Raw genomic sequence first — 22,400 nt, 5'->3', positions numbered from 1 at the left:
GCCACGTCCAATCCTGCCTTGAACAGCTCCAGGGACGGCGACTCCACCACCTCCCCAGGCAGCCCATTCCAGTGTCCAATGACTCTCTCAGTGAAGAACTTTCTCCTCACCTCCAGCCTAAATTTCCCCTGGCGCAGCCTGAGGCTGTGTCCTCTTGTTCTGGTGCTGGCCACCTGAGAGAAGAGAGCAACCTCCCCCTGGCCACAACCACCCCTCAGGTAGTTATAGACAGCAATAAGGTCACCCCTGAGCCTCCTCTTCTCCAGGCTAACCAATCCCAGCTCCCTCAGCCTCTCCTCGTAGGGCTGTGCTCAAGGCCTCTCACCAGCCTCGTCGCCCTTCTCTGGACACGCTCAAGCATCTCAATGTCCTTCCTAAACTGGGGGGCCCAGAACTGAACACAGTACTCAAGGTGTGGTCTAACCAGTGCAGAGTACAGGGGCAGAATGACCTCCCTGCCCTGCAACTTTAAGGAAGCTCAATGGTATAAGAATATGTCAGATTCGATGTGGCAGAAGAGAAGTAATTGTTCAGAAAGGTAGCTATGGCATTTTCAATGTGAAAAATATGGGAAGTTACTCCTTTAGAATTTGCTGGAAGCAAGAGCTGCATGTGTCCGGGATTGCCCGCAGCTCCCTGGAACGCTGGAGTCTCCCACGCTGCCCCCATGGTGTCCTGCAGGAAGTCTGAGGCATCTCCAGACCTGCTGCTGAAGGGTAGGAAAGTGAAGTGGGCTCAGAGGAGTCACCCCAGAATGGAAGTATTTGTGCAGGGTAGCTTGATGTTGACACTGTGACACTCTCTGAATTGAAGCAATTCAAGTATCAAACTTCCCCCTCGTCCCTTCTCCTCCCAGGACCTTCCCAGAAGTGTTGCCGCGCTCCACACCGCAGGACCCGGCGAGCCTCCTCCCAGCCAAAGCGGACAAAACCTTCTGGACCTCCCACCCGCTGGCGAAATGCAATGGCAGCAGCAGCGGGTGCAAGGATCCCTCTCATCCTGCGCTGCACCTCTAGGTGGGGCCGGAGAGTTGCCGCAGCCGGAGGAGCCCGCTCCGGCGCTCCCGGCTCTGCCAGCTTCCCCAGCAGGGAGCGAGTGGGGGAGAAGTCCCAGCAAAGAGAAAGCGGAGAAGGAGAAGTTGGGCAGCCCTCGTGAGGCTGCAAAGGGAGTGCGGAACCGGCAGCTTTTGGGGCGTTCGAGCTGCCAGGGACCAGACTGGGGGCATTCATGACAAGCTCTGTGAGAAGAGGAGACCCAGGCTGGCTGTGCCTGCGCCTCAGCACCTGTGAGAGCCTGGCCAAGTGCTTACCCTGAGCCCTGTACCCATTGGAAGACTTCTCCAGGCTTCAGCAGTGGAAGCCTATCTGCACAAGGTAGGGTTACATCAAACCTATCTGCTGCTTCTCCCCGAAGCCAGTGTGGCTCTGGTATGGGATCTGGAGCCTTGTGGGGATGTTGCTGAGAGCTGTGGCTGGAAATTATGTCATTTCTAGGTTTAATTTGAGCAAAATCTATTATTTGGTGAGTTTCTTTGCTCCTGGCATTGGACTAGAGAGCTACTTTTTTTTTTCCCCTCTATGAATGCTAGAAAAGTATCTACAGTTGCTGGTAGCACCTTCGATTGAATGCTAAAGTTTTCTCAAATCAAATGTGATTTTATTGCCGAACCCACTGATGTTTTGACCAGCTCACAAACTAAAGGATCCAGTGGAATAGTTGAGTGGAAGTAGGTGTTTCTCTGGAGGACAGTAGAACTGCTCTTTTGGGGGTTGTGCTAACTTTGCAGACTAAGTTGCCTGTGCCTTTTTGACTGCTACTATACTTTTGAAATCATAACCAATGCTGTAAGTTATCAGAGCACCAGCAGTGTGGTGGTTGACTGAATGTACATGTGAGTACATGTCTGCAACATGCCAATTTTAGTTTTCCCTGCTTCCACAATCTCCCTGTGAAAGGGTGCTGTGGGCTGAGGTTCAAAGAAGAAAGGAGCACCTGGGTGGCAGTGGCATTGAATACCTGCTCCAAGCATGGGATGCTGTAGTTGTACTTATACAGTGTAAATGTTACTCTGCATATTGCTGGAGTAGCTTTGGAATGCCCTTTCTGATCTAAGGGAGCAGAGGGCTCAGTCAGAACTACAAAGCCAACAGTAAAACAGCCTGTATGAGCCTAGAACAATGATGAAAGACTGTCATGGGTACTGAGCTGGGTGTTTGTAGCTGCTGCTGCTGCCATAGCTACAGTACTGATACTGTGGACTAGATAAAGTGCAGCAAGACACTGTATGCTTAAGAGAAAAAGTGTTTTCATTTTTGCAACCAGTGGAGCTTTAGGTACTACATCAAAGGGCACCGGATGGCAATTCGGATTGCCTCCCGTAGGATGACTGGTGAGGTCCTCACCTAGTGGAACAGTGCCGAGGAGCTTAGTGATCACTGCCTCCTTGGGGTACCACCCAAAACCTCTTTGTATGCCTTAAGGCACAAGAAGAGCTTTAACACCTACGGCTGCCCTTTGTTGGAACAAAGGCGGCCCATGGCTACTGCTGCCGCTGCTCTGCAGATGATGTGGTGTGCTGCAGTTTGAAATGAGAGATCTTGAAATCTTTTCGACAAGCGGTGGAAATCTCTGGCAGGTCTGTAAGAAAATCATAGAAGATCACAAATTTTAAAAGGAAGTGAATGTGATTGTACAAAGGGGAATCAAACTCCATGACTCTGATCAGGATTTCTCAGTTCTTTGTTTTTATCTGTCAGAAATGTCTAGGATGTCAAAAGTGAAAGTAAGGTTTGGGCATCCACTATCGAAGAGCAACAGTGATAGGAAATTAATTTTGAAATGGAATTTTGAATTTAAATTTAGCCTGGAGAAGAAGAGGCTCAGGGGAGACCTCATTGCTGTCTACAACTACCTGAGGGGAGGTTGTAGACAGGAGGAGGTTGCTCTCTTCTCTCAGGTGGCCAGCACCAGAACAAGAGGACACAGCCTCAGGCTGTGCCAGGGGAAATTTAGGCTGGAGGTGAGGAGAAAGTTCTTCACTGAGAGAGTCATTGGACACTGGAATGGGCTGCCCGGGGAGGTGGTGGAGTCGCCGTCCCTGGAGCTGTTCAAGGCAGGATTGGACGTGGCACTTGGTGCCATGGTCTAGCCTTGAGCTCTGTGGTAAAGGGTTGGACTCGATGATCTGTGAGGTCTCTTCCAATCTTGGTGATACTGTGATACTGTGACACAAGAACAGACAAATGAAGAACTTATATCCGTTAGGAGCCAGCCTGGCTCCACACCACTCAGTGGAAACAATTTCACCTTCAGTTAAGCTCCTTTGAGCCAGCCCATTTTCACTGGAGTTGTCTGTCGAGGGTCAAACTGTTATTAAAGATTGGCCCAGCTCTTTTGGTTGGTAGGGTACAGCTGTGTTGCTGTTTGCACTCATGCTGAACACAACAAAGAGATCAGATGAGAATGTGCCCAGAGAAACCTAGACTTTTTTTTAACTACGTTGACAGTTTTTACAGAAAAATGCTGCCATAAATAGGCTTTTTTCCCTTTATTGCAGCTGAATAGAAAACATGCAAAGTATTAAGTTTTCACATCAGTGAGATGATCATTTTCAAAGGATCATAGTAAATTGTATGCCTTGAAAATCATTTCACTGAAAATAGTCAGCTTAGTGCAGGTGTACCATAAAGGTGTTTAGAATTCCTCAGAAAACATCTTCCCGTGAAACATTTTAACTTTAAAAGTGACATTTCTTGGAGAACTGGAATATTTTGACAGAGTCTATAGTTTCTAGTGGGACCCATACAGCTATGCTAGACAAATGGTCCAAGTCTCAGTTTTCAAAAAAACACTAGAATAAGCTCTTTAAGATAAGATTAGTATTAAGATAATGGTTTTCTCATGTTGTCATCAGTGGAGGAATTCCCCTCTCATAACCTCAACAGAGTTGTTTCCTTCAACCATGCTAGGATGGAGCTAGGTTTCAGATCGTATCTATGCTTCTCTTCTTGGATAAAGGGTAGATAAATAGCAATGTGAGCTGCTGCCTATAGCACAATAACCAGAGAGGTTCCAGCATGACCACACCCTACAGGAGTCATTTGTGAGGAGCTGAGGGTAGATCAGCCTTTCCATTCACTCCTGTTAAAAGTATCCCTTTTCTCCCTCTGGTTATTCTCTAAGCCAGGCCTTTGTTGCCTCCTGACCCTCAAGACCCCACTGTATTTTTTTTTTATGAGGTTACTAGATAACCTTTCAAAGTCCCTTCCAACTCAAAACTTTCTAAGATTCTATAGAAATGCTTCTTTCTGAATATGTATAAATGTTGGTGCCAGTGCATTGTTTGGGCAGGGAGCTGTTTGCAATAAAAAAGAGACTTTCAAGAAGGTAACTCCCTGTAAAGGATTAGATACTACTGAACGAGGATGAAATTGTGACATTTATGACTGTCCACTTTGGCAAGCATTGTCAGCTTGTTCACTGTGCAGACAAAGTGCTTGGCCATACTTTACCCAGAAAACTAAGAACTTGGCTTCATACAACAGAAGACTAGGACATCCAGATATTATTTGGAGGCCAAATAACTTGTTGTTCTTTTGCTTGATTTGTCACTCATCCAGTTCTATAAAAAACCAAACTGAGATCCTGGGCTCATGCAGCCACTGGCAGAGCTCCTATGAGGATGGTGTGCCCAGCTCTTGCAGGCTCTGTAACAACATTAGTGACCAAACACTGCTTCCTCAACCACGTTAGCATTACACACATTTTTTTCTGACTTGATGTGGCTCAGACCTTTCAGTTTCTTCCCACCAGGGAAATAAGAACAAAAGTAGAGAAAGTTATTTTTAAATTCAGAAGGAGACCGTTAGAAACAAAAGAATAAAAAGATAAACAAAGACTGTTTTAAACCATTATCTGCTATTGTCTTTTGAAGAAGTTAGTGTTTTGCCAATAGATTTTCAAATCTCTGCAGAGATGGAGTCAGGACCACGTCCTCTTGATCTGACACTAGTGAGTGCTGGTTTTGGATTTTCAGAAGTTAGTCCACAATGCTTGAGCTGAATCACCCACCACTAATCTAGCAATAGGTTTTACATTACCACATTACCATAATGGCTGATCATCTGCAGTGCAAAATCAACAGCAAGGTCCCCAGTGAATTTCAGAGTTTCTGGCATTTATTGTTTCCTAAACTCAGTTCTACAGACATTAACTTTTTTTTTAGGATTTGGTGCTTTAACTTCAGCTTGTTTCCTCTTTGGGAAGTCTGGTAATATTTTATGTAGTAGAAGGGACTGCCAGAGCTGTGTCACTTTTATAGCAAAGATTATTTCAGGAGGTTAATGCTACTTCATCCCCTGGTCCACCAAAAAGGTCTCCAGCAGTTCACAGAATCACAGAATGCCAGGGGCTGGAAGGGACCTCAAACGATCATCCAGTCCAATGCCCCTGACAGAGCAGGATCACCTATCCCTGATCATACAGGAACACATCCAGGTGGGTTTTGAATATCTCCTGGGGTTGTTCTTTCCTAGGTGCAAGACTCTCCACTTGCCCTTGTTGAATTTCATTGCATTTCTTCCTGCCCAACCCTGCAGCCTGTCGAAGTCTTGCTGAATGCCAGCACAGTCTTCTGGCTTGTCAGCCACTCCACCCAGTTTGGTGTCATCAGCAAACTTGCTGACAGTGCACTCCATGCCCTCATCCAGGTCATTGATGAATATATTGAACAGAACTGGTCTCAGTACTGACCTCTGTGAGACCCCACTAGATAGAAGCCTCCAGATAGACTCCATCCCATTGACCACAACTCTGCCTTCTTTCCTTCAACCAGTTCCAAATCCACCTCACTACCTGACCATCCAGACCACACTGCCTCAGTTTAGCCAGAAGGATGCTGTGGGAGACTGTCAAATGCTTTACTAAAATCAAGACAAACCACATCCACTGCTCTACCATCATTTATCCACCTGGTTATGTCCTCATAAAAGGCTATCGGGTTGGTCAAACATGATTTCCCCTTGGTAAAACCATGCTGACTGCTCCTAATGACTCCACTGTCCTTGATATGCCTAAGGGCAGTGCCAAGGATAAGTTGCTCCATTACCTTTCCGGGGGTGGAGGTGAAGCTGACAGCTCTATAGTTACCTGGGTCCTCCTTCTTACCTTTTTTTGAAGATTGGAGTGATGTTTGCCCTCCTCCAGCAGCTTTCCTGTCCACTATGACTTACTGAAAATGGTGGAGAGTGGTCTGGCAATGACTGGGCCAACACCCTCAGCACCCATGGGAGCATGCCATCAGGACCCATGGACTTATGGATGTCCAGATTACTCAACTGTTCCTTAACCCAGTCCTTGTCAACCAAGGAAGACTCCTTGGTGCTATCTCAGCTGAGACTTGCCTGACTTGCTGTGCATGCAAGGTTTGGAGGCTCTTGATGAACTGACTGCCCTGATAACAAACATGTGAGGGGTAAACTGTGTTTTGGAAGTGTTACTTGGATACAGTCAATGGCTACTGGTGAGGTGGAGAATTAAAAGCAGAAGACTGCATAGTGCTTAGCTTGACTACACTTGTGGCACCCTGAAATATTGATAGGCGTGAGACCCTTTTGATCTTAAAGGCCAATATCAACCTAGTTACAAACCTCCAGCATCCAACCCTTCCCAACCAATCTTCAATGAGATGTTTGCTTCTCTACTGGAGCCTGGCATAGAAAGATGTATGAGCTCCAGTTTCTTACTGTCTTTGTGTTTGCTATGAAAATCCTGATGGATGTACATCCCCTGCAGATTGTGTTAATGAGCCTCTGTGTCATTAGGCTTTACAACCAGAACATAGTGTTACAAAACTTGGCTGAATCCAAGTTCAAGCAAGCTCTTTGGTGAGAAGGAACCCTGGAAAGGCTTACTTTTTTTTTTTTTAATCCCACCTCCCCTGGAGGCTGTGCTGTATATGAAGCTTTGCTAGACCAGCCTTTATCCTCAGCAATATAACAGTCTGGGGTCCAAAGCAGAAACACATGGCCAAGTACTGAGAGAGCTTTTAATTCTGACTGTATCTGTCTCTTCCTTCAGATATACTACAAAGAAAAAGGACTGAAGTGCCAGTTCAGCAGCATACAATTATTTTCAGATTGAGTATCAGGAGTTTTCTTTTCATTGTAAACAAGAATCATTTAAATAGTTCAAGGTTAGATATTTGTAATTATCCATCCTAGAAGGATGCATTCCATTATTCCTCTCACAGCTGTGTGTGCACTCCATTTCCTGAAAGGAGGACCAAGGAGGGAAAGAGATCTGTATAATAACAGCTGATAAATTGAGGCTTTATAGAAATTGGCTTCTGTCACCATAAAGAACAAGACAAAAAGACCCTGTGCATCCGTATTGCACATCTTGGAAGAGAAAAAAAAAGCAAAAATATAAGGAACAGACAAGATCAAAGGGTAAAAGTGGCAGAATCTCTTGAACTACCTGGTGCTGTTTTGTAGTCTGCTATGGTTAGGAACTATGAAACAGATGGTGTCTTCAAACATGGGACTTAATTTACTACCTGTAACAGAAAGGAGTTTGAAATTACCATCCCAAAGTAAAGTCTCTCTTCCTCTCTTACTCCACAAAAATATTTTATTTCTGACAGAACTGAAAAGAACAGAGTTCAGTCAGTGCTGAGCACATTTTAATACTCTCCCTAAAGAGCAGCTGCCAAAGGAAAAAGTACAGTCACCATCGCCCCCACCAAAAAACCCCCAAAGGCAGAAGATGTGCTCTCTTTTTGAAGCTTGAGATTTGCCATTTCTTCCCTTGGTGGGTAGCTCGTGACAGTGGCTCCACTGCGTGAGGCGTGTTTGTATTTCCAAAAATAGGAGAGAATGATCTACGGGCTGCCACCCATCCAGTGGCCCGTGACAGGGGGCAAGCAAATCAGCGTCACTTTCAGCTGGCACCCCTTTATTTTCCACCTGCACAGCAGGCATGGCTCAATGGCTCATGGATTGTCCTCCAATCTAGAGTTTACAGGCTGGTGGATCTGTGTGAGCTGAGGCTAACGTGGAGTCTGGCAGTCTGAAACTGGATTTGTGAAGCATTCAGTTGTGCCAGCTGCAGGAGGGCAGTAATTTCCAAAAGAGGGGCAGAGCACACAGCTGAGGGCAGTAACTATCTCAGCTGTCACTGTTTAATCCAACACAAGTCTGAGCGTCAGCACCCTCCAAGAAAGACAAAAGCAGAACCGAGAATCTGAGCACTGTAGGACACAGATTTATTTCATTACCGTCGAATTCTTCCCTGTGATGAGCCACGTCTCTTTCAATTTTCCACACAGAAAATATGTGCTAGCATATTGCCAATTGAAGGGGCATATTTTTGTGTGCACGTGTGGATCAGTTGGTTTCTTTGGGATGTAAAACACAAATTTAAAAAGCCATTGTTCTTCCCTTGCTCTCCATTCTCAAAAATTGCCAGTTCTCATAAGCAGACCAAAACAGATAACAGATGGCACTGGCTAGCAACAAGGAAACCTAGATGCAAATGCAGTGTGGTATATGAAGAAGGTATTTGATGTGGCAGGGTTATGTTTTCTGTCATGGTTTCTAACCGGTTGTGAGAAAAGTCCTGCATTAGCAGTTCATGGTATTTGATTGGATGTGAAAGCTGCCAATAATTCCTGGGGTGAACAAATGAAAAATGTGTTAATAAATAAATGAATAAATAAACAAATGCACATAGAGGGCCTTGATTGACTTCCCAGTAAAGTCAACAGGAGACTTTCCAGTAATGTCAGTAGCTGTTAGAGTGGGACCTGCATGCCCATTTCTGATTTTCTTCTAAGGTTTAGATGTACACAGGCTGTGCTACAAAAGAGAAACAAAAGGTTGTTATCCATGAATGCTTTCTTGGTCCAAGAGATGAGCCACTGGTTTTCATTGACATCAAAGTCAGGTACCATGTCAGATGACTCAGAGAAGGCAGCAGGTCTAGCATGTCAGCCACACAGATCCCAAGCAGCCCCCATATCCCTGCGCCCTCCAAATCAGCCCAATTTCACAATGAACCAGGAGCCAGTACAGGCATTTACCTGTAGCTATGCAGTGCAGGTCTCCTAGAACTTGTATAAGGTTGCTTTTAATTTAGCTTAGGTGGAAGTCAAACTAAATAAACAGATATCTCTGGTGCAAGTATATCTGCATGGGGAAACACCAGGAACACTTTGAGGAGGCAGTGAATGGTGCCCTTGGGGGTACTGCACATGGGTGAGGCATGTCCACATGTAGATGAAACATCTGGTTGTAGTTTGATGAGTGTACACATTTTCCATTCCTGCCCACAGTGTCACCTCTACCTCAGCTTTTAAATTGCAGCCTCCAGCGTAGGGAAAGACAGCACAGGTTAAATGAAATTAAACCAGCTTCTCTTTTCACTGAGAGTGAATCTCTTTTTGTTGCAAATGGGTATCAGATCCATCCCCGGGCACGAACAATAGAGGTTTAAGCAGCTTGAAAGTTTAGGTCTGATGTCTTGGTTGGGTGAGACTACAATTACATGCTTTCTTCCTGCAGAAATGGACGCTTGCCAAACCTCCGGCATAATACAGAGCACTCGCTTCTTTTGCTGAAAAGCTCTGTGATAGCAGGACCTCCTATGTAAGGCAACAGATAGACAAATGCACTCAAAATGACAGAGTGATTTCTCATATTTACTCTATTAACCTTTACTCTCAGTGCTTGTATAGGCAGATCCATATCAGTGAGCTCAGCCTTACCAAGTTGGTAGAAGGATGTGATTAAATGCTCATTGTTCTTTCTAGAAAAGAAGTATGTTGAAGTGCTGCCAGTCAAACACTGGCAGAAATTTGAAAGAGGCTGTCTAGCTCGCTTGTTCATTGATGCTCCACTCATAAGTCATGCGCCTGACCCATGCCTTTGCTGGTAAAATAACTTTTTTTCCAGCCCTTCTCCCATCCAACACCGAATATATGCTTTTAGAGAGCATTAGGGCATCAAAGGTTTCCCTTATCATATCAGAAATGTATAAAATTCAATTTTTCTTTGAAGTACTTTAACGCTCCTTTTGCATTCAACTAAAGCTGTCACTGAGTTCACTGAGGTTTACCCACGCAAGGAGCAAGGGCTCTGTCCCCTTGGGAGAATGCAAGCCATTTTCTAGTAATTTGTCTGCTGAGATGACAGATTTCCTTATTATAGCAGTGAAAACAGGAAGTTCACATTTTTTCTAACAGAAATTACTTTACATATTTTATGAAGCTAAGCCAAAGGCACTGCTCTTGTTAGCTAGAATCGGTGGTTGTTAGGATGGTCTGGACATGAGAATTATCTACTTCCCCTTCCTCTCTTTTGTTTTCCTTAATGAAGGCTTTATACCTGACTAAAGTGCATAGCAATATTTTTCCCTTCAGGTCATGTTATCAGAAGCTATGAGTTGGGGGTGGGGGTAGAAAAGTTCACTTACTAGGTAAGATTAAAGCAATTAAAGGCTAAGGCTCATATTTAATTTTCTCTTGTAGATGCAATTTTTCATGAAGTGACAGCACTGAAACCTTTTCAAGTTTTATAGCTATTTCACATTTGGCAGAAACAACAGGAAACCATCTGTAGCAAAGCAGGATTGTTGTAAGCATAATATTTGGTAATGAAAAAAAGATTAAAAGAGAACACTGTTATCACCACACGAGAGCTTTGAAGGCTCAGGGAGCAGGATGCTTGCATTTTCCCATCTATCTACCAGCATCATAAATTTTTTTTTCTGGATGAGGCAGTCATGTAGAAAGTTGCTTCTTTTAGCAGAAGGAAGAAGTCCAATAGGAAATTTGACTGTTGGTTTCTTGTTGAGACTTCCATGAAGATGCTTGTGCAAAGGAGGCTGTGCATGACTGTTTTCTGTGTATCATGAGTTACATGGCAGAGCTTATAAGCACAAATTTAACTTCAAATAGTCAAGATGTCTCACAGAAGGAGAGTAGACTGTTCATGTTCTTAAGCTTTAGCTCTGCAGTTGAAAGTCTTTTCTGGGCCAGAGAAATAAAGATAAATTATGGTCATTCAGATGGTTCATATTGCCCTCTGTTCCTTTATGGCAAAGTGCATTTCATAGAATCATAGAATCAACCAGGTTGGAAGAGACCTCCAAGATCATCCAGTCCAACCTAGCACCCAGCCCTATCCAGTCAACTAGACCGTGGCACCAAGTGCCTCCAACAGTCTTGAACACCTCCAGGGACGGTAGCTACTTGTTCTTGTTTTGTTGTGTTTTATGTCCTGGAAAAGAGACACCCAGACTGAAACAGTGTGTACTCACTTGTTGTGGGTGGAAAATACTTTTTGCTGAAGTTTAGCTTGTTCATCAGGGTGTCACGTCCCAAGTCTGCAGTTTCAAGGTCATTGGTGTAGCCACTGAATAGCGTGTTCAGTCCTTTAAACTTGTTCCAGTGCTATGAGTAAGCTTACATTTCTGATCATACCAAAATTCTCTTCAGTATTTCTGTTCAACAAAGGGAAAGAACCATTTTTGCAGCTGTTCTCTAAAACTTAGCCTAGGCTCTTTTCTCAAACAATGTTGAGATTTTGATTAGTGAAGGAGAAAGAAATCAATCTATCTGTAATTTTTTTTGTCACTGACAGAGCTCCACATATGAATAATCAGACCTAGTTTTAAGACAGTATTTCACTGTGCAAAAGTCAAAATATGTCAGGGAACTGCAATATCTTCTTGTTATTAATGTCTTAAATTATAGCCAGACACCCTGTTTTTCCAGTTTTCAGGGCAAGTTATGAGGGCTTTTTTTTCAAGTGCTGAGCTGATGAGACATTAAAGGTTTCTTTTTCAAATAGTTTGGCTGTTGGTTTGCTCCTTGCACTCACACCTGCCCCTTAACTTAGAAATTGTCCCCGCCTCTTCGGCATCAAACACTGAATTTACATAGGCACAAAGAGGGCTTGGAAGGCCAACAGCTCGCACCTCCATCAGGATGGGAATGCAAGAGGCACACAGCAGCACAACGGTAAGAGAAATATCACAATACCCCACCTTTTTGCAAGGCTGGCTGACTAACCAGGGCTTTCCCCCAGGAGGGAATGGCGCTGATGATACCGCAGGATTAGCAGAAGTGTGTAGGGTTGCTGGCAATGACTAAGCCAGTAACAGCAAGCAAGTCGAAGTTCTAGACATGAGTCAGGTTTTGAACTTGTTGTGGTTTGTAGCGGCTCAAGAGGCTTTGTACGACATTGCTGTATAAGTCTGTGACTGTGAAGTGATGGGCTTACAGCTGCTAGGGCCACTGTCTGCTCTGGGAGGGAATGCTTGCTTTCAGCAGAACATGGTAGTGGAGCTCAACTCCACATGTTGCTTGCCCACAGCACCGCCTTGGGTGTGCCTGCCTCTCCTCTCACATTATTTTAATGCCTTTCCAAAGAACTCTGGCTTATTAATTCAGTAAGGTTTTCCTAATTATACAGGCATCCTTTAGGAATTTGAGAGATGCACTTAAGAAGTGTGGAAAAGTTATTTCTTATAAGTATGTGACAAGAATAAGAAAAAAAGCAGTGAAATGACATATGTGTTTAACACCTAAAGGAAGTGATTTCTGTATGTGCACATGGCTTTTTCCTCTGGGATTCTAAAACACAGAGGCAAAGGAAATGAGAAAGAAGTGCGGTGTCTGGATTTGTTTTGTTCCTTCAGAACTTTCTGTTCATCCCTTTTAAAACAAATTTGGTGGAAAGACTTGAATGGAAAAACTTAAGATGCTCCCTCAATCCTGATGTCAGGGGTGGTTCTGCTGTCTCTTTTAATAGATGATGGATGTTGTGCTTTTATTTACTGCTGCCTGTGTCTATGACTGAACTGGACAAAAATATAAAGAAAATGCACATGAGCTGCCAAAACTGAATTAATTCAGTCCAAATGTCTGAAAGAGAAAGGTGTCTGATTTTCTTATTGCAGTGCCAAGTACAAAGGCAATGCTAACAGCTTGAGCTCCCCAGAAATACATACAGAAGCAAAGCTACAGACTGTGGTATTTCCTCTATCATTACCAATGCTAGCTGAGTTAATTCAACAAGGGTTGCAGACAGACCTTTGCTAAGCTTCGTAAACATGTCCATTTTTGCAGAACAGATGAGAGTTCTTAAATTGTTATATTTAACCATCCAATATTTTTAATCTGGAGTTTTCACCCTTTTGCATATGTTCAGATGAAGAACTAATTACAGAAGATGAATTAATAATGGGGGTGTGTAAAGTGCATGGAATAGCAGGCACTCTCTAAACCTTTGATTTGGGATCACACTGAGACGGGAAACAGTTGCTTTCTGTTAGGTTATCTTCATGCCTTAAACCAGCAGAGGAACTTGGGTTTCTAGCAGACCTGTCACTTCACACACTAAGTCTAAAATTTCCACCCTAACAACCTTGCTCTCCTGCCCCTTCATCCCAGAGTCACCTACACTCGTTAACATCCAGGTTTGCATCCACTGAGTTCCTGGCATGCCTGTACACATGGCATCTGGACATACTTTACTTAACTTGGCCCATACTGGATGGACAGATACACACAGCACATCTGAGTCCTACCAGTGGCAATGTCCCACACTTCTACGCTTAGTTCTTGCTTAGGGAGCTCTGAAGGGAGATGTGAACTGAAGGCTCTTCCACTTGGAGGGATTTCAGCTGTTTCATCCACAACACTGCCCCAAGCCCCAACTCTTCTAGCTTACAGAAGAGGTGTCTGTCCATCCCAAACTGTTACATTTTCCCAGGCATAAGGAAATATTTGGAAGTGAAAGTAAAATCATGCTGCTGCATGGTGGCTAGATACTTACCAGCATATATGAAAATTTAAGCTCTGGGGAATACTTAATGGAAGATATTTAAATTTTTGTCAGAGTAAGAACTGGAGTCCAGTTTCCAAAGCCACTCTCAGGTGGTGCCTCAATTGCTAGATTTGAGAGTCAAGTATCTGAGTGAAAAAGAGAAAAAAACTGTCTCATGCAAAGCAGAGAAGCATCAACATGAGGGAGCCAACCAGGCCTGCAAGGGAGCCCCTGTGGCCATGCTGCCCAGCTGAGGTTGGATAAAGGAGGATGGTTCTGCAGACAAGCAAAGGCATTTGACCTCGAGTCACTCTGTGGATGGTGGGGTTAGTAAATACAAAGACATAGAGCAGTAGCAGGAGGGATTCTCTAGGCTGGATTTTGGAGAGGATGTGGAGGACTGGATAGCAGAACTTTGCCAGGTTCCTAAGCCTTGCCAGTGTCATGGCCAAGGCATACCTGCTGATTTTTGAGGATCTCTGGTTTGGAGTATCTCACTCTTCCCAGGCTCTGGCTGCAGCAAGGATGCTGCCACTTCCTGTGGATTTCATGGAGCATTCAGTGCATCATGGCACTGCTCCTGTTGTGAATCTGGCCTGATACTTGGTGAAGCAGGGAGCTTTTTAGGAAAAAAATGTGCTAGAGATTAGTCCAGACTAGTTTTAATTAGTTCCAGGGGCTGCTGATGAATTGATGTCTTGTGGCTGTCAGCTCAAGCTGAAGCTCTCCCCACTGGGACACTCACAAAGACCTTGCTGCCATGTACATTTGTCAGTGGCAAAGTCTGTAGGTCTGCTCCCTGTTCCAAATTAAACAAGGGGAGTATTTGATATTTTAAAACATGTGTCATACTGCTCCCTAATAAATTGATCTGTGGAAACTATGTACACCTCTGAAATGTGCTAACCACACCTTTTATGCAGGCCATTAGTGATTATTAAGAGGACTAGCAAAGCTTCTTAATCTGTTCAGGAACAGCGGTTCAGAGAGCAAGCAGAGAGCACAGCACAGATTTAGGAGCAAGACATTGCAGGGGCAAACTTTGGTGAAGGTGTAATAGGTGGTATGAATGGGGTCATTCCAGGTTTTCATTTCCAAGCTTTTGACTGGCTTTGAGGTGAAAATAGTCTATAGCAGCTGCAGTATTTTGTGAACAATGAAGGCAGACTTCAAAAATAAAGTGCTTTATTGCAGACTATTTGATTTTTATTTAGGAGACTGTTAACTGAGTTAATAGACTTTTCTTGTAGTAGGCTCATTGATTTCAGCTGCTGATAGTGCTCCATAAGCAGGGGCAGCATGAGCTGGTCTTTACATTTTCAAGACTAAAATTATGCCATTTTGTTCAGTTGTTGTTTGGGGTTTTTTTCATTAGAATCATAGAATCATTTTGGTTGGAAAAAAACCTTTAAGATCATCACATCAAATCATTATCTATCTCTACTAAGTCTGGACGTGGCTTTTAAACAAATCTCTTAGCAGCACATCTGTGTGTCCTTTATGCACCTCCAGGGATGGTGATTCATCTGCCTCCCTGGAGAGCCTATTCCAGTGTTTGAGAACCCTTTCAGTATAGTTGTTTCTTCTAATATCCAAACTAAACCTCCCCTGATGCAATTTCTTCTCATCCTATCACTTGTTACCACAGAGACAAGCCCAACACCCACTTTGGTACAACCTCCTTTCAGGTAGTTGTAGAAAGTAACAAAGTCTCCCCTGAGCCTGCTTTTCTCCAGACTAAACAACCCCTGTTCCCTCCACTGCTCCTCCACTCCAACACCCTGATGTCTTTCTGGGCACATAAATTAGGAAAAGCCATTTTGTAGCTCCGTATTCAGCTGTGACTTCTTCCTACAAGAAGAATATATGCGTGGGAGATAAAAGGGACCTCAGGGGTTCGGGTAATAAGCTTTGTATATGTAACAGTTTAAGCAAGGAAAATGTACAGAACTGGCTCCATGCAAACAGGGGAACTCAGTCCTTGTTTCCTTAAAGCTTTTAACTTACACCACCATGAGGTGCCAAGAGACAGGGCAGTCTTATGGCTTCTTTTTTTCCAATTTTGTATGCAGTATATCATGACAAGGCCACAAAAATGAAATGCTTTTGCTTGACATATATCCAGTTTGGGTCACTTTTTCACTACATGTCAATAGTGCAAAAGAAAGGTAACAAACACAGCTTATTGGTAACAAACAAAAATGCTCCCCTTTCTGTTGCGTACTGGTGGGTTGAGTTTTGACATGATTGAGCACAATATAACAATAACCTATCAATACTTTGGTTTATAGTGAAGGGACAAGCTCTCTGTAATGCATAGTTTTAATTGATTGTCACTTGCTGTCAAAGTTGAGATGCAGTATACGCCTTTGTCACTTAGGTGTGTACATGGGTTTTTTGAAGATGTCTTAAATGGCAGAGCCAAGACAGCCAAAAACTGGCTCTGAAAGCAACCTGAGCACATGTGAACACAAACACTTGCTGTCCTTCACAAGTTTTCTGCTTGCACACTTTTTTGGAGAAGAATTAGCTTTTACTGTTCACCATCTAAAGCACACATGTCCCCAAGTCTCTGCACAGTGTGACATTTTAGACAAGCTGTAAAAGAAATAGAGTTCTTCAGTTGCTGTTGTGTACTTGATAGTTGTGTCTTCCAGAAATTCTGTTTCTATAACCCTTTATTTAATACAAGCAGTCATGGAAGCAGGTCTTTTTCTTTTATAGGGCTTTGCTATAGAGTACATTGTCAGGGCTACAACTGTGGTTTTTCTGCTGCTTACACAGGATAACACATTTAGTCAGGCTAAGCCATCTGCTAAGAGCTACTCCAGACCTGGTCTCTAAGGGACAGCCTGGACCACACAGGATGTGCTCAACCCTTGGAAAAGCATGAGGCAGAAAGAGGCACTTCTCCAAGCGCTGAAAAGCCAAAAGCATAACGGAGTTGTTTTGCAAGATCATCTTAATGTTACCCATACCTGTGCAGGCAGAGGCTGATGCTGCAGGATGCTCCATCACCCTGATGGCAGTGGGCCCCAAGCAGGTGAAAGTGAGTTGCCTGGGATTTTGCTTCAGGTGGGGTGATTATGATACAAAGGCAGCATGTGCCCAGTATGTCTTTGCCACCTTCAGTTTATGGAGGACTTGAACAGCTATGGAGAAAGACTGCATGAAAGGAATAGGTAGATGAGAAGGTCAAGATTGTAGTACATGTGAAGGTTGGAGAAAAGGATGCCCAAATCCTGTTTGGACTCCAGACGTAGGAAGAGCAGCAGGAACGTGAGCTATGGCTGTGGGAGCAACACGTGATGCATGCAGGTGGAAGGGGTACCTGCAGCTTTGCAAAATGTGATGGTAGCAGAGTGAGAAAAGGTAGTGAGCAGTTATTTGCACTACAAAGTGTGTGTGTTGAGGAGGAAGCTGAATTAATCTCAGCAAAGGACTGAATAGAGACAAAACCAGCAAGCATTTGGAGGATGGGTAGAAAGGTAGCATTCTGGGGGGGGGGGGGGGGGGGGGGGCTGGAGAAAGAAGTGCTGGAGAATCCAGGGCACTTGCTGCCTACTTCATTACTTGGTCTACTCATTACGTCAGGAGGCCCTGATAGTGCCTGTAGCTCTTTCTTGAAGATTGCAAATTACTGTTAACAGGCAGGCAGCAATGGAGTGAGTGCCTAGAGCCATGTATTTCAGTTTCACTCTCCTGTGCCTCCCTGTGAAACAGGGCAGGTTGAACTGGCCTTGCTTACGCTATTTGGTTTGGGTTTTTTTTTTTTGCAAAGCTGTACTCCATTTATTGCATTTGACTTTGGGTTCAAGCAACATTCTGTAGCATGCTGTCAAGAACTGAAGTGTCAGAATGAAATACTGAATGCTATTTCCTCAGCTGCTCAGTGTCGGAAATTATGGAGGCTCCAGGCTAAGCGCTCACAATGGATTCCTGTGATTGCTGCGTGGAGCCATGCTCCATTTTTCAATACCTTGGTCACAGGCTGATGAAACTGATTTCTCTGAAAACCTCCCGCTGGCACCAGGTAGAAGAACATCATCCCCCAAGGGATAAAACAAAACAACCAACAAACAAACAGTAAAGCATCCACAGAAGAAGGTCTAAATGGTAAATCTTTCAAATGTGAAAATAGAACAGGATACCTGTGGCTAAGCTGAGATTGATGCTGCAGCTTCACAGGCAGTTGTGTCAGTTCAGTTCAGCTCAGGTTGAGTGTAGATGTTTCTTCTCACATCCTAGTGGGTAGATGTTGAACATGTACAGGCTCTCTTCCTGCTCTCCCTTTTGCCCTATTTTAAATCTGCTGCAAACTTAACTTGCTTTATTCAGATTTGTAATGGCATGAGGTTTATGTGCTAGCTGGGACATGCAAGTACCTGGAGTCCTAGGAAGGCTGATAATTTGCATTCTTAATAAAACATAATTTAAAATCCTAAATATAGAAAGTGCTCTATAACTGAAAAGGAACAAACCAGATCCTTTTTCCCGGATCACAGCATCTCAGACATCCCTGTGAGTCTAGAAATTTTGGAAGAACTCTTGTAAAAGCCTGTCTCTGAACTACTTGAAAAAGGGGAATCAGAAAACCAAATCTAGAGTTTTCTGCTGGATTGAATCCAGAACCCATGTATTGGTCATCTGCAGTTGCAGGGTCAGCCTAGATGCAAAAATAGCCTTTAAGGATCCCTAATTTTGCTGCTAATCCCATACTGCTATCTGTTCCCAGAATCAAAGATAGGCACTAAGAAATGCTTGTGAAGGGCAAGTTTTTTCTGACATTAAGCTTTGTATTAACCACCTATACTGTCACTTTCCTGCCTTCTTTTCTTTATCAGTGTGATTCCAGAATATGTCCTGCCTGATGTTTCTGAGTGCTATTGATTAATGCAGTGTTACTCCAAATGCCATGGCAAATTTTCACCCTGTAAAATGTTCCTTAAATGGTTCTGCACCACAAATGACATCCTCACACCTAAACTTTTGAGTGATACAGTGATATAGACAATAAATAACTTGGCAAATTGCCAGGTGTTATTCTGTATTTATGACAGATATTTTCTTCCCATGTCACTTCAAAGCCTTTGATAATTAACGCAACACCTGCTAATGCTAGAATTTCAGCAGCCTGAGCTCTGAGATAATCAGTTGTGTTTCTCTACATCCTATCACAGTCCTGAGCACTCTTTTCTCTCTCTGTTTTCTTCATAGATCTCAGCGCTCTGTGGCTTTACCTCCCATCAGGAAAGTTCAGTGTAAAATTAAATCCTCTTTACCAAGGGGTAGAGAAGAATTTTAGAGCCACAGCTCTGACCAGAGCTTGCTTAGGAAGAGGATGGGTATGTCTCAAATGAGGAAACCATGCTTGTCTTAGATAATATGGACACAATGTGAGTTAATGTTACAGTCATAGAATCATAGAATCAGCCAGGTTGGAAGAGACCTCCAAGGTCATCCAGTCCAACCTAGCACCCAGCCCTATCCAGTCAACCAGACCATGGCACCAAGTGCCTCACCCAGGCTTTTCTTGAACACCTCCAGGGACTTACGGTTTAAATATAACAGTATAAGGAGAGCTAAACTAGTAGAGAAATATAATAAGCTTAGTGAAGATGGGGAAAGGGTCAAGTGGTGGCAAAGCAGCAAAAGCAGCAGCAGCCAAAGCAGCAGCAACCAAATCACTAGCAGAGGAAGACAGCAGCAAGCGCAGTTGAAGTGGCAGAAGCAGCAAGGGGAAGGTTCAAGCCGTGCTTCCACACATAAAGCTCTTGATGCTCCAATGAAATGATACTAACTTATCCATTGTTGTAATTACATGGCCTATCCCTACAATGTTCACCTCTCTCTGGGGGTGTTTAGCCTAGAGAATAGGAGTCCTTATCATCTCCCACCAAGTCAAAAGCCTCCTTTCTTTCTTTCACAAGCAGCTAGCATGTCTCTACTTCCCTGGCGTTGATGACAGCTTAGACAGCTTGCCTGGTGCCTGTGCCCCAGCCAGGCTGCTGAAGGCAAGGGGAGTCCGCCGCAGTACAGGTGCCCATGCAGGCAGCCACACCCGTTTCACACTTGCACCCTGTGCTGCAGACTGTCGCCGGCTTCCCTGCGCACACTCCCACGCACTCCTTCGTGTGTCTGTTTTTCTTTCCACCCACTACCTGCACCAGGCGTTTGAGTTTTTTCTTTCATTTTTTTTTTTCTTTCACCTCAAAGTGCTAGCAACTCCTGGTGCATTTATCTTCGATGATGTGGTCGTTGTAAGATGAAGTACCTGCAGCAGCCAGTCTGCGGTTGATTTGAACGCAGGCGAGTCTCAACAATGAGCTGAAAGGAGAGTGTCAGGTATAAATCTCGTCTTCAAACAGCCAGGGTGCATTCCAGACTTCAGAGACACCTCTTTGTGTTGGAAGTTGGGGCTTTTTTTTTTTTTTTAATGCCTCCTATTTCTTGTTCTTGGACCTGGAAGAGGATGAAAGTGTCGGGGTGTGTGCGTTCGTTTAGGTTGATAATGAGAGTGGGGCTCACGGGCATGGCAATTTGGCAGCCTCTTCACTTCCTGTAACAGCATTCAAAAAAAATCATCCAAGGGCTGCTTAAAGACAAACAATTTTTGTTGAACTACTGGTGGCTCATTTTCTGAACAGCCATGCAATTAATCTTATTTGTATTAAAGAGGCAGGCTGGTTTTGGTAAGCTTTTCTGAGCTATAATTAACGAAGATCAAAACTGTTACAGAGGCATAATATTTAACTTTTCATAGGTGTGACTATGCAACATCTGCAGCGATTAGAGGAGCAAAAGAAAAACACATTGTGTTCATTTCTTCCTTCAAAGTGCCTTTGTTCGGCCTCTTTCCTGCGCACAGCTCTTCAGTGCTCTAGCTGTGAACGTACTTTTTGGTGAGGAGGCTAACTGATACCAAAACAGCAGGGGGGGTTGATTTTTTTTCATGGTACTGGGAAATAAACACATGGTTTGAAAATGCTATCAGCTAGGCTAGACTTGAGGAGTGAACCCATGAAGTTAAGCGCAGAGCTAATTGTATTGTACCTTAATGGGGCAGACCCAAACAAGAGTTTATTGCCTGCACAGTAGTTTTCAAGCAAGTGTGTGTGTGCATTTTAAAACTTCAAAAGCATCACAGTGGTTTAATGATTTTACATGCAAAAAATCCTGGGTGTCTTTGCCAGTAGGAATTCTGTAGCATAGATGATCTTTTAGCTGTGCTACTTAAAAAAATAATTGATGCATAATAAGTAGTATCTTATTTACCTCTGGATGATTAAATGAAGAACAGCTCTGGAATGTATCACTTGAAGACATATGACAAGGAGCCTGTGTAGTTTTTTCTTTGGCACTAGTTGTCTCCTGCTCCTCCACCGTTTCAGCTACTCCTCTAGCAAAAGGAAAATCTGGTGTTCATTGGCCTGATCCATAGAATCATAAAATCAACCAGGTTGGAAGAGACCTCCAAGATCATCCAGTCCAACCTAGCACCCAGCCCTAGCCAGTCAACTAGACCATGGCACTAAGTGCCTCATCCAGGCTTTGCTTGAACACCTCCAGAGATGGTGACTCCACCACCTCCCTGGGCAGCCCATTCCAATGCCAATCACTCTCTCTGCCAACAACTTCCTCCTAACATCCAGCCTAGACCTCCCCTGGCACAACTTGAGACTGTGTCCCCTTGTTCTATTGGTGGTTGCCTGCGAGACCCAAATACAAATGGCTCCAAGTGTGCCACTTGGATTCACCAAACAACAACATTTACATACAAGCAATGGGCTCATGATGTTATTATGCCAGAGGTCATTTGTTTCATACATGTGGCATTTTCCTAACGTTTTGCAAAGAGAAGCTGAGGCTATAGCATTCCTTTTATAACTCTTCAGCATTGCTAAGGCAAAATTATCTCTTGTCATCTGTGTGATCTGAATCACAGAATCATCAGGGTTGGAGGGGACCTCAAAGATCATCCAGTTTCAACCCTGCTGCCATGGGCAGAGACACCTCACACTAGACCAGGTTGTTCAGAGCCCCATCCAGCCTGGCCTTAAAAACCTCCAGGGATGGAATCTCCACCACCTCCCAGGGCAACTCATTCCAGTGTCTCACCACCCTCATGGTGAAGAACTTTTTCCTAGCAACAAATTTGAATCTACCCACTTCTAGTTTTGCTCCATTCACCCTAGTCCTATCACTACCTGACATCCTAAAAAGTCCCTCACCAGCTTTCTTGTAGGCCCCCTTCAAATACTAGAAGGCCACCATAAGGTCACTTCAGAGCCTTCTTTTCTCTTCTCTTGCACTTTTCTGTGATAAATACGATCTCAAACATGCTTGAGGAACAAGCTGTCCTGGTATGATACCAAAGCCAACAGAGACACCATCTGATGTGTACTAAACCGCATCAAGAATGAAAAAGGAATCAGTCTTTGTCCTTTTGTTGCGGGATGCAAGTGTCACCTGGGAGGTGATATACAGAGAAGATACAACCCAGGGATGCCCACAATACTATGGCTGTACTCTAGAATAAAGTGTGTGCTACCTCATGCCATGTTTCTAGGA

The 22,400-nt window shown here is 43.9% G+C and overlaps 1 protein-coding gene across 1 annotated transcript in view; it reads left to right on the top strand.

Moving 5' to 3' along the window:
* The first annotated feature begins 1,296 nt into the window (after positions 1 to 1,296).
* Positions 1,297 to 22,400, top strand: part of EDAR (ectodysplasin A receptor) — an 82,274-nt gene continuing 61,170 nt past the window's right edge. Inside the window, exon 1 of the mRNA XM_064144029.1 lies at positions 1,297 to 1,373. The gene's annotated coding sequence lies outside the window, so the exon portion shown is untranslated. The remainder of the gene's footprint in view (positions 1,374 to 22,400) is intronic.

The sequence above is a fragment of the Pogoniulus pusillus genome, chromosome 5 (assembly GCF_015220805.1).
Source record: "Pogoniulus pusillus isolate bPogPus1 chromosome 5, bPogPus1.pri, whole genome shotgun sequence".
Classification (NCBI taxonomy): Eukaryota; Metazoa; Chordata; class Aves; order Piciformes; family Lybiidae; genus Pogoniulus; species Pogoniulus pusillus.
Note: the sequence above shows the minus strand (reverse complement) of the source record. Positions and strands in the feature narration are given on the sequence as shown.